This window comes from Nelumbo lutea, chromosome 7, assembly GCF_056320005.1.
Source record: "Nelumbo lutea isolate HS-2025 chromosome 7, American lotus-T2T, whole genome shotgun sequence".
Classification (NCBI taxonomy): domain Eukaryota; kingdom Viridiplantae; phylum Streptophyta; class Magnoliopsida; order Proteales; family Nelumbonaceae; genus Nelumbo; species Nelumbo lutea.
In genome coordinates this window covers 27,655,753-27,667,886 of record NC_142690.1, presented here as the reverse complement: position 1 = coordinate 27,667,886, position 12,134 = coordinate 27,655,753, and the positions used below count along the sequence as shown (strand labels likewise).

Here is a 12,134-nt window from a genome sequence, read left to right as displayed (position 1 = left end):
GGCTGGATTGGGCCCATGCCAACCTTGAAATTTGTGTGTCTGATGCAGGCCCAGGCCCAGGCAAGACTGAAATGATCACCCCTAAGCAAATTGCTTTGGTTTATTAGATTAATGAGGAGAGGAGAGAGCGAATAAAAAAGAAAAAAAAAAGTAAATGAATTTTAAGCAATTTAATGGAATGGTTAAAGTCTGAAAGACTTAAAGATTGGTTAATTGAGTAATTTTGTTTAATTTTAAAAATAAAAATTCAAGAAAAACTGCAAATTAGATAAATGATAAGGAAGCAAAGAGAGTTAACGAGGAGAGATGAAAGTCTTAAAAACTTAAAAAGATTAGCTAATTGAATAATTTTGTTCAATTTTAAAAATAAAAATTCAAGAAAAAACTACAAATTAGATAAATGATAAGGAAGCAAGGAGAGCCATGCTGACATGGCACATCAAATCTACATAAGACGGGGTTAGCCTGTCACCAAAAGTTAAAAAACAAAAAATCATATAACTTCTCATACACCTAATCCAGATATTGAAAGAGATAGAGCTATAAAAGAAACTCATTGGGTAGATACTACTATTTTTTCATTCAGAACTCATTTTCCTCTACTACTTACTTCAACTAGAGCCACTTATGGAAGTTCAAAATTCTATACTGCCTTCAGATATTTATGTGGAAAATTTTTTGGGATGGCTTACTCGCAAATGATAAATGTGTTACGTGGCTTCCTAGAAATGATCAGTCGTATGCTCTTTGCAAGCATCATCCAAAAAATCTCCATCGCTTGTCTTGTTTCACATAGTCAAACGTTAATTAACGAAGGAGTAATATTAGGAAAACTACCATTTATAAGTATTAAGCTCATATGATATGATCTAATGCTAGTAAAATAATGTTTAATTTTTATGGATGGTTTCCATATCTGAATTATATTTAGGGGGCGTTTTTTTTTTAGATTTTAAGAGAGGGGAAAGTTTCTCAATGGGATTTTGGTTTCTATTGACCAAGAATTGCATGTTCTTTTTTCAATTTATGTGGGGGCTAAGGAAAGTTTATTTTCCTGTGTATCATTTACCCGAATAAGTGATATCTATCTCCTACGTGGGTAAATAACTTTCCCACTTAGAGGGAAAGTTGTCAACACTTGAATGGGACAAAAATGTCATTTTTAATAATGGATTTTAATGGCTAATATGGTCATTGCCTTATTTACATGAGAAATAAAAGAACATGGGTAAATGCACTTATCCAAGTAAGTATTTCTCAAACCTCGACCGGGATGGTTCAGCCAATGGTGGATTGACTTGGGTCGGCTCATATCAGGTTTGTGCATGGGTTTGGGGCCAAACCGATTGGTCCGAAGCGGATCAAAATAAGTAAATCGGACCAAGCCGGATTCGGGTCGGTTTGTACGGATATAAACCAAACTGGATGATCCAAACCCGGGCAAAGCAAGTGGAGTGGTTCAGTGTTCAGACCCCTGCTGGTCTGACCCGTTTTAGATTTGGGTCGACCAGTATCAACTTGTGTCGGGACGAGCCGACTGCATGAATAATGGTTAGACTGGATGACCCAAACCGGGCAAAGCAAGCAGTACCAAGCCATCCCGTCCAAGGTCTATTTTGGATTCGGGTCGACTCGGATCGGGTCAGACCGCATTGAATTGGTTCGGACTTGGGTCAAATTGATTTGGATTTATATTGGGTGAAGTGTGTTGATTCAAGACAAAACTAAATTTAGTCAATAATTAATAGAAAATTAATGCATTAATTATAAGTTATTTAATTCAAATGAATAAAATAAAAAAAAATGCTAAGAAATTAATACTAATGTCCATAATGGTTATCCACAACCCAACCCATTATGGATTGGGTTGGGTGATGGGTTAATTACACAACCTAGCAACTAAATGGGCGGGTTGAACGGGTTAGATACTGGGTGGGTTGGGCGAATTCAACGGGTTGGGTGAAAAATTGCCACCCCTAGATGTTATATATTTATATTGATAATAAAATGAAAATAAACGAACTCCAATTTGCTAACATACAAGTATTATGGGAAATATTGTGCAACTGCAAATGCTACTTTGACATTGGTTAAGACATGCTCTCTGATGAGTCAACCAGATTCAAAAGAAAAAACACCAGATAGAATAGTTTTTTATTTTATCAAATTAAAAGAGACTATGGCAACATGTAGGGGTGTCAATGGACTGGTTTTGGATTGGATCTCGTCCAAACCAAAATCATTTTTTATGGATTGGATGGATCAATAAGATATATTGAATTAGACCAGTCCAAACTTAATAATCTAAAGTATTTATTGGATTGGATTGGACTTGATCCATCCATAATGAATTTATATTGAATTGGGTTGGATTGAGCCAATATTCTGGTCCATTGATAGAAGATAAGAATATAGATGTCAATGGATTAAGTTTGAATTAAAATTAATCTAAATTAAAACAAATTTGAATAATTTGGACAGTCCAAACATTAAATTGGACCGGTCCAAAATTATCCAAAATAATCAGTGGATTGAATTGATCCGGGTCCATTTGCAATGGATTGGATCGAATTAGACCTAATCCAATGCAATTAACACTCTAAAAACACCGATAAGAAGAAGTGATTTATTATATGTTGAAGAAATTTAGAGGCAAGGGAAAGCTAATAAGGACATGGGTTGAAGTGGCGAGAAATGATTGAATTTGTGCTGTCATTGCTGAGAGATGCTTAAGGGAAATAACAAGGAAATACTATAATTGATGCGCGTCTCCTCCATCCATGAATCTCGACACTTGATTTGGAATATCATCCAAAATCCCACATGACTCATTTATTATTGTGGGAGGCATGCATGAAGGCAAACCATATATGCTTTAGATGGTGTTTGGTTGCTCTGGAATGTGAAGGAAGGATTCTCGACGTGGCATGCAGGAGTATTGGAAGATGCTCGATAAATCTAGCACAAGGATGGGCAGCGTTAGAATCATTAAAGAATTTTTGGTATTCGGTGCCATGCGTCATTAATAACTTCCCCTTAACCCCTTTTTTCTAAAACATTGGCTTCCGTCATGGCAAACTTGTGCCCATACCGATCTTCCTTTTGCAACTTGTTATTCGGGTCATGGTTAAGCTGGCCCTATGAGACACGTGACTGTCTAGTTATCGCTCGGCTATGTTGATATAGCATGGCCACATCGGCATAGCTCAGTCGAGCTACGCTATTATGGTGGCCCTCCATCTCCTTTCAGCCACGTCAACTATACGTCATGTGGATGAGCACAACTACAGATAAAGAGGAATAAGGAAGATGACTCCGCTGGGGAATGAGACTCTATCCTAAATACCTCAGCGGCTAACATCATCCTAACAACCCCAAAAGCCCAATCCGACTAGGACACGGATCTTCGGCTATAAAAAGGTATTCCATGCTTGAGGTAAGGGCCCCCAACTTCTGACACTAGTACTGCTACTTAGCTCGGACCAGCATCCTTATAAGCTCGGCCCGACCATCTACCACCTTCTACTGACTTGAGCATCGAAGTATTTACCGGGGATAACTCCGCGAGCCTCTGACTCCTCCTTTCTTGATCAGAGGTCTTGAAGCGCGGCCTCGCCCTATCAGCAAGGACTATCTAGTTGCTCTCCTCAGTTCGTGCACTACCTTGGATTGAGCGGCATCAGATTGGAGCCGTCTATGGGAATGCACAAAAAGCCTTTCCTGAAAATCCTTCCTCATTGCGCTATCAAGAAAGCGATCAAGATGCCTAAGAACCAGCCCAAACAATCAACAGGCCGATCCCCATCTCAGGAGTCTCACCACCGCAATCCTCCGCATCAAGAAATTCCACAGCCTGCAACTGTGGTTGATCCTGGGCAGTTTTGAGTAATCAAAGAAAAGGTCGACAAGATCTTTGAAATGATGTAGAATTTAGGATCCGTGGCACCACCTAGCAAGACCATTCCCCCTTATGCACTGACGCGCACGAAGGATGAACCTCGTCTCGAGGACTCCAAAGTGAGTCGAGCAGACATGGGCATAGCGTAGTCCAACCAAGAAAAGCAGAATACAACAAGAAGGTCGGCCCCCTCTGCCCGCTCTCATAGCATGACGCACCAAACCACGTGGATCCCTGACAAGGAAAGGCTCGGTAGACGAACGCCACCTCGTGTGGTCTCCGTCCCCGAGTCTAGCTTCGTGAAAGACCGCACTGCGTGCCCCAAGAAGGAAACGACAACGCACATCGCGGCCCTGGACTAAAGGGATGACGAGATTCGGGAACTCCGACAATGCTTAGAAGAGCTAGAGCGCAGCTAGAGAAGCATGGCGCTGGTAGTAGATCAGCCCGCACCACCGGCTGTGCCCATGGCCAAGGAATCGCCCTTCACCCATGAAATTGTGGACGAGGTACCTCCTACAAGATGGCGGGCACCTCAGCTTGACAAGTACGATGGAAACACTGATCCCACCGACCATATCAAGGCATTGAAGGCTCAGTTAATGTTGCACAGATCCTCCAAGGGCTTGATGTGTAAAACCTTAGTGGCCACCCTCGTAGGTCCAGCCCTAACCTGGTATTCCTCCCTGCCACCATGATCAATAGCGTCGTGGGAACAACTGGAAACCTAGTTTCGTGCTCAGTTCACAACGAGTCAAAAGCATTAGAAGACCTTGGTCAGCCTCATGCAGGTGCGATAGAGGAAAAACGAGTCCCTTAGGGACTACCTGGCAAGATTCAACAAGGAAGCACTACAGGTCAGGAACATGAACTAGTCTGTGGCTGTCACCACTATCCAACACGGCCTCCGCCCATCCCCACTCAACTTCTCCATCTCCAAGAACGCTTCGCAAACCTTGTCTGCGCTGATGAGCCATGCGCAGAAGTATATCAACGCAGAAGAAGCGCAGACACAACTACGGGATGAGGAAGAGAGGCTCGACAAGAGGAGGAAAGATACTGAGGAGCGAAAGTTAGAAAGATCAGATCGTGACCATAAGAGGCAAGACCGCCGACCCGACCACAGACCACAGACACCCCCACCGACCTATCAGAACTTCACGTCGCTTAATATTCCACAGTCTGAAGTCCTGATGCAAATCCGCGACCGCAACTACGTTCATTGGCCCGAGAAGATGAAAACACAAACCAACAAAAGGAACCACAATAAGTATTGCGAGTTCCATAGATATCATGGCCATGACACGGAGAATTGCTTCGACCTGCACAACCACATTGAAGACCAAATCAGGCCGGATACCTCAGTGGATTCATCAAGAGCGAGAAGCTAGCACAAGAGGAACAGCACTGCGGAGGATGCTCAACCACTGCCTCGAGCTCCCCCTGCTGGTGTGATCCACGTCATATTGGGTGGAATCATCGTAGGAGGGGATAGTAGCTCAGGGCACAAGAAGTATGTGCGACTGTGCGAAATCGACAATCGAGGGCACAAGAAGAAGTGCGACCAGTCCATCACATTCACCGACGATGACCTCCGAGGGTTCAGACCATGCATGACGACGACTTGGTAATCACAGTTGAGGTAGCCAACTTTGAGATAAGGTCGATCTTGGTTAACACGGGTAGCTCCACCGATGTACTCTTCGAGGACGCATTTGAGAAGCTTGGAATCGGCAAAGAGAGCCTCACTCCCGTCAACACTCCCCTAATGGGCTTCTTTGGGGAGTCCCTCCTGCCCATTGGAAGAATAACCCTCCCCCTACTGATTGGAGACAGTGACATTACTACGACGACCATGGTACACTTCATTGTCCAAAGAACTGCACGGTAGGCCAACCCTTAATTCTTTGCAGGTTATGGTCTCCACATTCCATCTCACCATGAAATTCCCCACCGAATATGGCATAGGGGTAGCATGTGGAGACCAAAGAACTGCACGGCAGTGCTATTTGCTCTCTTGCCAAGGACCACGCCCAACCACAAAAACATTGATGGCAAAAGCTTATGACCTAAGGGATGATGTGAGAGCACAACGCAGCCAACTTGTTGAAGACCTCATCCAGGTGCCGCTCAAAGAAGAAGACCCTGAAAGGACAGTCTAGGTCGGATCTCTCCTAGATGACTGCCCTGGGAAGAGATTGTATAGCTACTGAGGGACCACGCCGACGTATTTGCCTGGTCAACAACAGATATGCTAGGGATCGACCCCGAAGTCATCGCACACCGTTTGAACGCCGACCCCCGCTATCGACCTATCAAGTAGAGGAAGAGGAGCTTCACAATAGAATGATGGCAAGTGATCGCAGACGAAGTACAAAAGTTACTCGACACTGGCTTCATTCAGGAAGTCAAATACCCCAACTGGTTGACCAATATGGTAATGGTGAAGAAATCTAATGGAAAGTGGAGGATATGCATCGACTTCACCGACCTAAACAAAGCCTGCCCCAAAGACAAATTTCCTCTACCAAGGATCAACCAACTTGTCGATGCAACGACAGTCCATGAACTCATGAGCTTTATGGATGCCTTCTCAGGTACAATCATATCCAAATGCATCCCAATGACCAGGAGAAAATAACTTTCATCATTGATCGCAGCTTATATTGCTACAAGGTAATGCCCTTCGGCCTCAAAAATGCTGGTGCCACTTACCAACGGCTGGTGAATGAGGTGTTCAAGGATCAGCTCGGCCAAAATGTAGAAGCATACGTTGACGACATGCTAGTGAAGAGCAAAAAGGCCGAGCACCACCTTGCCGACCTAAAGGAAGTCTTCGGAACCCTCAGGATGTATAAGATGAAACTGAACCTGACTACATGTGCTTTCGGGGTCAGCTTAGGTAAATTCCTGGGGTTCATGGTGACACAAAGGGGAATTGAGGCAAATCCAGAGAAAATACGAGCCATCCTCGACATGCAATCGCCCCGAACTCACAAAGATGTGCAACGACTCACCGGTAGAGTAGCTGCCCTTAGTAGGTTATGTCCAAATTTGTAGACCGATGTCTGCCCTTCTTCAAAGCCCTTAAGCAACCAAAGGACTTCCAATGGACTGAGGAATGCAAACAGTCCTTCCAAGAACTGAAGCAATACCTGAGCTCGCCACCTCTCCTCACCAAGCTGAGCCCAGGGCATGAACTATTACTCTACCTCTTGGACGGGGATGAGGTCGCCAGCTCGGTACTGGTCAAGGAGGAAGGCTGGGTATAGAGGCCGATCTACTACGCCAGCAAAGTCCTTAGTGGTATGGAAACCCGATACTCCAACTTGGAGAAAATGGCTCTGGCTCTGGTCACCTTGGCCAGAAAGTGCAGACCATACTTTCAGGCCCACAGTATTCGAGTGCTCATTGACCAGCCACTTAAGTAAATCCTCCAAAGGCCAAAAGCATCTAGCCGCTTGATCAAATGGAGCGTAGAGTTGAGTGACTTCAACATTGAAGACTCACCCTGGCCCGTGATCAAAGTTCAGTCCCTAGCTGACTTCATTGCCGAATGCACATTCACCACCGAGGATCCTACCCCACCGCCACAAGTATGGACCCTGCACATGGATGGCCTATCCAATCACCAAGGCAGTAGAGCCGGCCTTATTCTCTTCGGCCCGGATGACACGATGTTAGATCATGCCCTCAGGTTCGAGTTTAAAGTGTCCAACAATGAAACTAAGTATGAGGCCTTGATCACCGGGCTACGCCTCGCCCTAGTCTTGGGAGCTTGGAGAGTAGAAGCCTTCAATGATTCTCGATTGGTATTCAACCAGATCCACGGACAATTTGAAACGAAAACGCCCATGATGGCAAGTTACCTACAGAAGGTGCAAGAGCTCATCCACCGACTTGAGCACTTCAACATCTAGCAGATTCCTAAAGCTGAGAACATACGAGCCAATGCACTATCCAAGTTAGTCAACTCCCCGACAACCGACCTCGACAAGATAGCACAGTTGGGCACTCTAGCCTAGCCGAACATTGCACCAACAACTCTCCTTATCCTCTCGATACAGCACAACCCATCCTGGATGGACCCCACAACATAGTACATCCGAGAAGGCACACTTCCAGAAGATCGGACAAAAGCGAAGAAACTCCAACACAAACTAGCTTGATATTGCCTTATCCAAGGTCAGCTCTACTTCTGCTCACACACTCTCCCCTACCTGAAATGCCTCTCCCCATCTGAGGCAGACTACGTCATCAAGGAGATCCACGAATGTATCTGTTGCGCACGCACACTGGCACATAAGGCACTCCGACAAGGTTATTTATGACCGACGATGAAGCAAGATGTAGCCCAATCAGTTCAAAGTTGCGACAGTTGTCAGTGACACTCCAATCTCCATCACTAGCCTGTAGTCCCCCTGAAGCCAATCATCAGCCCATGGCTGTTCGCGCAATGAGGGATGGACATCCTCAGCCCCTTTCCTACTATGGTTGCTCAAAAAAAGTTCCTCCTAGTGGCGGTAGACTACTTCACCAAATGGGTGGAAGCTGAAGCTTTGGCATGCATTACTACGCATAATGCCCGAAACTTTTTCTAGCAAAGTATTGTCTACCGATTCAGTGTTCCACGCATCTTCATCATAGATAACGAGACACAGTTCACCGATGGAAAGTTTGAGGCCCTCTGCTTTGACCTGAAGATCGACCATCAGATGACGGTTGTACACCGGCCCCAAAGCAATAGGTAGACTGAGGTGACCAACCGAACCTTGTTGCACAGTCTGAAGACTCGGCTAGACCAGGCCAAGGGGAGGTGGGCCAAGGAACTACCGAGCATACTCTAGGCATATAGGTCTACTCCGCGGATAGCCACCGGAGAGACACCCTTTAGCCTGACCTACGAAACTGAAGCTATGGTACCTGTAGAGATTGACTCTCCAACCCTCCGGACCGAGCTCTTCGATGAAGATTAGAATGGCGAGGACCTTCGCGCAGAGTTAGATCTGATCAAGGAAGCCCAAGACCGAGCATATGCCAGGATGGTAGCACAACAGCAGAGGATGGCGAAGTACTACAACACTAAAGTTAGAAGACGTGAGTTCAAGACAGGTGACCTCGTCCTTCGCAAAGTCATAGTGCCCGCGCCGGAAAAGGAAAGCTCGGACCAAACTGGGAAGGGCCGTATAGAGTCACCAACGTTCTTGGTCCGGGCACCTACAGGCTCGAAGACCTGGATGGCCAACCAATATTGAGGAGTTGGAACATAGGAAACCTTTGGATGTACTATCAATGATTCAATATTAATAAAGAGCACATTTTTCAAGCAAAACGTTGAGCGCCCAATACACCACATGCGCGCACACCACACAGAACAGACACACCACTACACAACCGCACTACACGACCGAGCTACATGACCGCCCTACACGATCACGCTACGCGACCACACATGTGTAGCTCAATATAACCCATTGACTCGGCTGACCTCTAAATGGCCTGAGCCCATAACGCATAGCTCGGTAGCGTATTGCCACCTACCTGACTCAGCTGACTTCCGATGTGTTTTTCGTAATGGTCATCGGTGTTGGATATGATCTAAGGTTAGATTTGAGGAGTGCAAGGTTGCACGGGTCCATGTCGAGAGTCGAGAGAAAAAGCGGGAATGGTGGAGAGAATTCTGTTTTAGCTGATTTTGGAGCTAATCGGACAAGCTAATGGGCGTCCGTTAGCTCTGTACACGCTGAGGAGGGTTTGCGTGTGTCAGGACACTTGTGTGTGGGACATTTTTGGAGCACCTGGCCATGGGGCGCAGATTTGAACTCATAGGGCACATGTTGTTTACCAAAAAAATGGCTTACGCCGGAGATGCATGATGTATTGTTATATATATTTGTTTGAATCATTTTTTTCAAAATATCTATTTTACCTTTTTACGAATTAATGTGCATCTGTTTTTATTAAAATAGTTCTGTCTCAACAAATGCTCAAACATTGTTCATCTTCTTCCTCATGACACATGGCGGTAGAATGGCAGTGCACTCTATAACCCCTTAAACACTATTCATCTTCTTCAACTGCTTCGCCATTAAAGCATTCACGTAGTCTTGCACGAAAAATCTATAGGTTTTTCTCATGGAAAAGTATCAAAAAGGTCATCCTTTCCTCTTTAAAACCCTTACAGACCCGTCTCGACAAACCAGAGTTCCCTACCTCTCTGTTTCTTTTCAAAGATGAAGATGATGAGGAGCTTCGGTGGACCTACAGTCTCTGCTCTCTATCTTTTAGTTCTGTTGTGCATTCCTTTCTACGCATTTTCTATGTTACACCCTTTCGATTTCAAAGGGTAATAGTTGCCTAGGTAATCCCTTTAGCCTATCTCCATTTTCCGGGTGAAAACGTGCACAAATACGAACATGCCAGGCTCGAATTTCTTCTCCTCATAGGACTTCACCTCCAACCTGTGCAACTTCTCCGGTGTGTACTGTGAAGCCAACAAGGTCACCGTTTTGAACCTAGGTGATCCCATAGTTGGTTCTCTTGGCCTAACCGGTCGTCTCAATCCTACAATCAGTAAACTTTTAGCCTTAGATAAGCTCTCCATTGTTCCGGTAGAATTATTGGTACTCTTCCTCAAACGCTACCACAATTGGAGAACCTCCAGTTTCTCGCCATTAGCCGTAACTTCATACCGAGGAGATTCTGACGAATCTTATAGAGCTTCGGAGCCTTCAAACGCTCGAACTTAGCTACAATCAACCGAGAGGCCAGATTCCCCGAACAATCGGAACTCTCCCATTGTTGTCCAATGTCATTCTCTGTCACAACCATCTGTCTGGTTCAGTCCCTCCGTTCTTATCACGAGCCCTAACCTGCCTCGACCTCAAGCACAATAACCTCTCCGACATTCTCTCACCTTCGTCTCTGCCTTTGTCGCTCCAGTACCTGGCAATGTTGTACAACCATCTCACAGGACCAGTCGACCGGCTACGCTCAATCGGTTGAACTACCTGGACTTAAGCATGAACCAATTTACGAGCATTATCCTGGGCAATCTCTTCTCATTTCCCATCACAAACCTTCAGCTACAGAGGAACCTATTTAGTGGCCCTGTTCGACCGTGGAACCAGGTCAGAATACAGACTATTGATCTTAGGTGCAACCGGTTAGTCAGAGCCTTGGCTACCCCCAAAAGAAGCAGTAAAGGATTGAGAAAGGAGAGAGGGCTATTTTAGTAAAAACAAGAAAGGCTGAAGAGGGAAGTGCACCGCCATTCTGCTGCTATGCGTAGTGAGGAAGAAGATGAATAGTGTTTGAGCGTTGCTGAGATAAAGTTAATTTAGTAAAAAATATGCACATTAATTTATAAAAGGGTAAAATAGATATTTTAAAAAGATGATCATCTCTTTATCGTTTTCCATCTTGATCATTGACGGAAGGGAGGTACTTGTTAAATTTTTCAAAAGTAGAGAGGAGGTTTTTGATAAAATAAAACTATAAAGAAAGTTTTTATAATGATAAAAAACTTTAGGGTAGAGGTTTTTGTATTTTACCCAAATAACATGTATCTAAACAACCATTTGTGTTATTTCATGTATGAATTTAAACGGGTAATCCATTGTTGGATGCCACATTCTTTTAAGATTTGACCACCATTAATGGTCTCCAGCTGCAATATTAACCGATCAAAGAGGAAAGGATAATTACCCTAGTTTAGGGTTCCCAAATTGCATGTTGAGGGCTCAATTTTCTACATAAAACCAGCTAATGTTAATCATTCCAAGCGAATAAACGGTTGATCTCCAATGAATGCATTACATTCCCCAATAAACTTTAGGATCTCTATAAATAAGTTTATTTATCAAAACCATGGCAAAATCACTATGAATTCAATTGTTTAAGAAATGAAAAAAAGGAAAAAAAAAATTGTTTGATTGTATTTGGTTGCAATGCAAATAAATTTGCACTGATGTAAAATTATGGCAATGCAAATGATTTGAATGTAAAATTTGACATAATTTTGTTTGATTGCCGTACAGTAAGTTAGGACACAAAGCAGAATAAAATAAAAACTAAAACAAAATAAAACAAGAATTTTCATTTTTTTTTCGTTTGCACTTCCATGTATTTGTGTTAGTGCAAATAAAATTGCACAGCAACCAAATACAGTCTTAAGAAAATAGGAAATTCAAATCCGTTCCGGTTCCTCTACGTTTCAGGTCGCAGGGATAACCCT

The 12,134-nt window shown here is 44.1% G+C and overlaps 1 pseudogene; it reads left to right on the top strand.

Annotated features, from left to right (window-relative positions):
• Positions 1 to 10,314: 10,314 nt before the first annotated feature.
• LOC148845852 (uncharacterized) lies at positions 10,315 to 11,133 on the top strand (annotated as a pseudogene).
• Positions 11,134 to 12,134: the final 1,001 nt, after the last annotated feature.